Source organism: Schistocerca serialis, chromosome 4 (genome assembly GCF_023864345.2).
Source record: "Schistocerca serialis cubense isolate TAMUIC-IGC-003099 chromosome 4, iqSchSeri2.2, whole genome shotgun sequence".
Taxonomy (NCBI): Eukaryota; Metazoa; Arthropoda; class Insecta; order Orthoptera; family Acrididae; genus Schistocerca; species Schistocerca serialis.
This window is the reverse complement of record NC_064641.1, coordinates 440,089,741-440,095,090: the sequence shown is the minus strand read 5'-3', so window position 1 is coordinate 440,095,090 and position 5,350 is coordinate 440,089,741. Positions and strand designations below refer to the sequence as shown.

The window sequence follows — 5,350 nt, the reverse complement described above, 5'->3', positions numbered from 1 at the left end:
GTCAAATGTTTTCTGGAAGTCCTGTTCTTTGAGGGTGTTTATCACTGCCAGTGATGCTTCTTGAATCCTCTCTAGAGTGTCAAACCAACGCCCTTTCAACTTGAGTTTCAGTTTTGGGAATACAGCGAAGTTGCAAGGTGCCAAATCTGGCAAGTACAGTGTGTGGTGTACAACTGCCCTGTTGTTTTTTGCCAAAAATGTTCTGGTGAGCAAGGACATGTGACAGGGCATGTTGTCGTGATGCAGCAACCAGTACCCTTCATGCCAAAGTGCAGGCCGTCATCGTGCACATTTTTACAGAGCCATCCCAAAACATCACAGTAGTATGCAGAATTCTCTGTTTGGTTGGGTGGGACGAATTCTTTGTGCGCAATCCCCTTGGTCTCAAAAGAAAATTATGATCATGCTCTTCACTTTGCTCTTCACCTGTCTTGCTCTTTTGGGTCTTGGAGAGCCCGGGCTCTTCCACTGAGACAATTGTTGCTTTGTCTCTGGGTCATAATGGTAAATCCAGCTCTCGTCACTGGTGATAACACATGACAAGAAGGTTGGATCATCAGATGCGGTCCGCCAAAGGTCCGTGCACGCTTCAACACACCGTGCCTTCTGATCGGCAGTCAAGATCCTCGGCACAAATTTTGTGACGACATGATGCATGTCCAATTCATCAGTCAATATTCGTTAACATGTCCCATAACCAATACCCACTTCATTCGCTAGGTCTTGAATGGTTCAACGTCGATCCGCACAAACCAATTGTTTAAGGCTATCAGGCATCATCCAACTGGGAACTAATTACATGTAGGGTCCCACAAGGTTCCATTTTAGGGCCCCTACTTTTTCTTGTGTATATCAATGACCTTTCATCAGTAACATTACCAGATGCCAAGTTCATTTTGTTTGTTGATGATACAAACATGCAATTGCAATAAATAGCAAATCAAGTGTAGTCTTAGAGAAAAAAAAAAGCACTCCATCTTCAGGCCACAAGTGGCCCATCGGGACCATCCGACTGCCATGTCATCCTCAGTTGAGGATGCGGATAGGAGGGGCGTGTGGTCAGCACACCGCTCTCCCGGTCGTTACGATGGTTTTCTTTGACCGGAGCCGCTACTATTCAGTCGAGTAGCTCCTCAATTGGCATCACGAGGCTGAGTGCACCCCGAAAAATGGCAACAGCACATGGCGGCCCGGATGGTCACCCATCCAACTGCCGGCCACGTCCGACAGCGCTTAACTTGGGTGATCTGACGGGAACCGGTGTATCCACTGCGGCAAGGCCGTTGCCAGTCTTAGAAAGATTAGCTAATAAAATATTTGTGGACGTTAATCACTGGTTCCTAGCCAATTCCTTGTCACTAAACTTTGAAAAAACACACTACATGCAGTTCAGAAATTGTAAGGGGTGTCCCAAAAGTATATGCCTAACATATGATGACAAGCAGATAGAGGAAGTGGACAGTGTTAAATTCTTGGGATTACAGCTTGATAATAAATTCAACTGGGAAAAGCACACCACAGAACTGCTGAAGCGTCTTAACAAATCTCTATTTGCAATGCGAATTGTGTCAGACATGGGGGATATAAAAATGAAAAAGCTGGCATATTATGCTTACTTTCATTCCATAATATCATATGGGATTATTTTTTGGGGTAATTCATCAAACCAAGCTAAAGTTTTCCAGACACAAAAATGTGCAGTAAGAGTTATATGTGGTGTGAACTCAAGAACATCCTGCAGAAGCCTGTTTAGGGAACTAGGGATACTAACTACTGCTTCCCAATACATTTATTCTTTAATGAAATTTGTCATTAAAAATATATCACTTTTTCAAACCAACAGCTCAATTCATGGAATCAATACTAGCAATAAGAATAATCTTCACAAGGATTTAAAGTCACTTAGTCTTGTACAAAAAGGTGTGCATTATTCAGGAACACACATTTTCAATAACTTGCCAGCAGCCATAAAAAGCTTAACAGCCGATGAAATTCAATTTAAGAGAAGCCTAAAGGATTTATTGGTGGCCAACTCCTTCTACTCCATTGATGAATTTCTCAGAAGAATCAACTGATTTGTGTGTGTATATACATATAAGTACAATATAACTTCTGCAGAATTTCAGTGCAGTAATGTGTTCATTGTAAATAAGTATTATAGTAGTTGTATTACACATTTACTGCCTTATAAATAAATAAATAAAAACATTTTTATTTTAAATTCAGTGCATTAGTATTTGTAAAATGATTCTTTCATATAGTGTTCATTAAAAAATGACGATCATTCCACTCGGGACCTGTGGAATGGTACATTAGCTTATTTGTTTGAGTTGTAAATATTTGTCATGTATTGTTGTTGTTGTTCTGACATGTTCTACATCCTGGAGGACCTCCTCACTATGGATTAATTGGAATGAAAGTAAATCTAATCTAATCTAATCTAAGTTTGGCAACAATGTCTGCCATTGTGCGTCTAATGGGCCTTCAAGTGTGAGCAACTTCTTTGGCGTCTGTCAGGACAGCCGTGAACTGAGCATGCCACTCAAACAAATGCATATGGCTGATGCTCTGTCCCCCAAATACCTGCTGAATCATTGCAAGGGTCTCCATAGCACTTTTCCCAAGATTCGCACAGAATTTGATACACACGCGCTGTTCTGTTCGATGATCCATTGTGAAATCGCCACACACCAAACACAGAGTATTATTGAAATCACTGTGGACACTCAACACATCCTCCCAGCTGAATGCCACTCTGCACATTGACTCATCAGATCTGCAGCTCTCGCCACCAAGCAATGCACAGATCTACTACACCTACTTTCCAGATGGCAGCACCAGTCCTGAAAATTTTGGATTCTACATCGTATCTATGGTCCACAATGTAAGTTCGTAATGAAAGATCTCTGAGGCAAGGCACTATATCTTTATATCACAATAATCTCTGATTTGTGTAAGTTTTTGGTTCATGTTGTGCCAGAAAAATTTAGTTAAAATATATATTTATGACAAACTGCAGTGTTCTGTGCACTGGAACTGATTGTAAGTAACTCTATCAGCATTTAAAATTTATAACCTTAATGCTGTATTATTCTAAAAAGGGCCTGTTGTACATTTTTGTAGAAAAAAATAAAAAACCATAAGAAACAACTGGCTGCATCCAGCTAGCAATATCATTGTTTAGCCTGAATATTGGAATGTAAACTGTTGAAACGCAATTTGGAAATAAATAAAAAGGGTGACTGGTGCAGATAATTGTTTTATTTGAACTTTTATTATCATAAACATTTGCAGTTCCTTGCAACTGTCCAACATGGACAACATGAGGCAACACTGCATGTGTTGCAACTCCTTGTGCTGCCCAAAACCTCCTCCATACCCATCACAGTGCCATGTAACACTTCCTTTCCCCAGACACATTGCACCTCACTAGGATACACACTTTTGGCCAGGCAGTCCAGCGTGCCATCCTGCCAGTTGCCCATTGCATGTTCCAGACTGCCACCTGCTGCCATGCACAGCATGCTGCTTGGGACACCCTCCACTGCACCTGGGGCCACAGAGGCCACCTGCCGTTGTCGAACAGTGCTGCACTACCCTGGCTGCTGACAGTGTCCAGTTGGGTTTTCCCATTCCACGCTGCACTGCTACATCCCACTGTCAACATGGGTCATCCACACCACTCTTTTGATGTCTCCTCATCTGCCACCATTCGCAACATCCACCATCACAGCGTCTAAACTAGTGTTCAGTGCCATGGAGATACACTCGACGTTGTTACCCCAACATCCACCTCTTGCAGTGGTGGAGGGTGTGAAGTATGTGACTCATCCCTAAATTCTAAAATTCCACAAGTGCCCCAGTCTGTCAAAACAGACAACTCTCCATTCAAAGTTGCACCTAGATGCTCTCCAAAGCACCAGCAACATAGTGGACTCCTACTGACTGGAGTGTCTTTTCCCCCACTACCACAATCTGTTTACTGAGACTTCTGCCCAGAATTCCTGCCTACGTGTGAAGAAGGCACTCTTTGGCGTGTGCTAGTAGTGAACAGCTGATGTAGTACCTGCGCAAATGATCCTCTTTTTGTTTTCATATCAGTGCTTTCAGTTTGTGGACTAGTGCTTTCGTTTGTTGACCAGTGTTTTTAAGGAGTACCTGAGGGCTGCACAGTGACTATCTGAGGACAAATCTGGTGAGTCAGCCTGGTGCATTGCTTAGGGCAGATAGCTTGTGAGTGCTGTAGCTTTCTGAGTAGGGTAAATTGCATTCCTGTGGTTTATGTTTCACACGCTGCATCCTTTTTACCTTTCCTGAGCCACTTTGGAGTGCCACCTTCCAATTTACAGAGGGCATTAAGTCTACATCCAATGACACACATAAATGCCCTGTGTGTTGTATTTCTCTGTGGTAGTGCTGAGTGTCCACGTGGACCAACCTGTTCAATTTTCACACAGTTTTGGATCTTCCTTCATGTGTGACTGCTGCTAGTTACTGTGTCTCTTTTACTTTTATTCATCAGTTCCTGTGGCATCAGTGAGGGATGAACTTTTAGTGTTTACAATGAACTTACGAACTTGAGGTACTCTTAGTGGAGGCTCACATCTATGGACTTAATGTGTGTTTGTTTCTGTGCTGGAACTGATGAACAAAAACCTTTGCTGTGCAAGTTCCATCTCAAATTTGCGTACCAATCATAATTTTTCTCCCATGTATTTGTTAAATAATGTGCAGTAGTTTTGTCTACCCTAATAAATAGCTTGAGTTGCTGAAAATTTGTCCCCTTGCCTTTTCATTGTTCCTCTGGTACACGCTTCCATATCACTTTCCAGCTTCTCCTTTTGTTTCCCTTAAATTCCTTGCCCAGTAGATGAGACATGTGTTGTGCTGTGACACACATGTGGCACTGCCAGCATTGCCACATAATTAACTAACTAAATGACCACTATAACCTGTAAATATAATCAGAGATATCCTCAACTCACTAATACATACATTCCCCAATCAGTGTCATCATTGGAGGGGACTTCAATCATCCTATAATCAATTGGGATACTTACAGTTTTGTTATTGGTTGGTATGATATACTAAATGCTTTACCTGAAAATTTTCCTAGAACAGGTCGTTCAGAAAGCCACTTATCATAGAAATATATCTAATGTCAACAAACAAATCTAATCTCTTTGAGGATATCCACATTAACACTGGTGTCAGTCACCATGAGGCATGAGGCATGGTTGAGAGAGACTCCAACTCTTGGATCCACTTTTGCTGGCAGCCCTATCTGGCACTGTATGACATATTGCCTGCTGGCCTGTTTTGAAGTAGACAGTTGGTGGGCACAAACACA

The 5,350-nt window shown here is 42.0% G+C and overlaps 1 pseudogene; it reads right to left on the bottom strand.

Moving 5' to 3' along the window:
- Nucleotides 1-1,170: 1,170 nt before the first annotated feature.
- Nucleotides 1,171-1,288, bottom strand: LOC126476175 (5S ribosomal RNA; annotated as a pseudogene).
- Between the last annotated feature and the right edge of the window lie 4,062 nt (nt 1,289-5,350).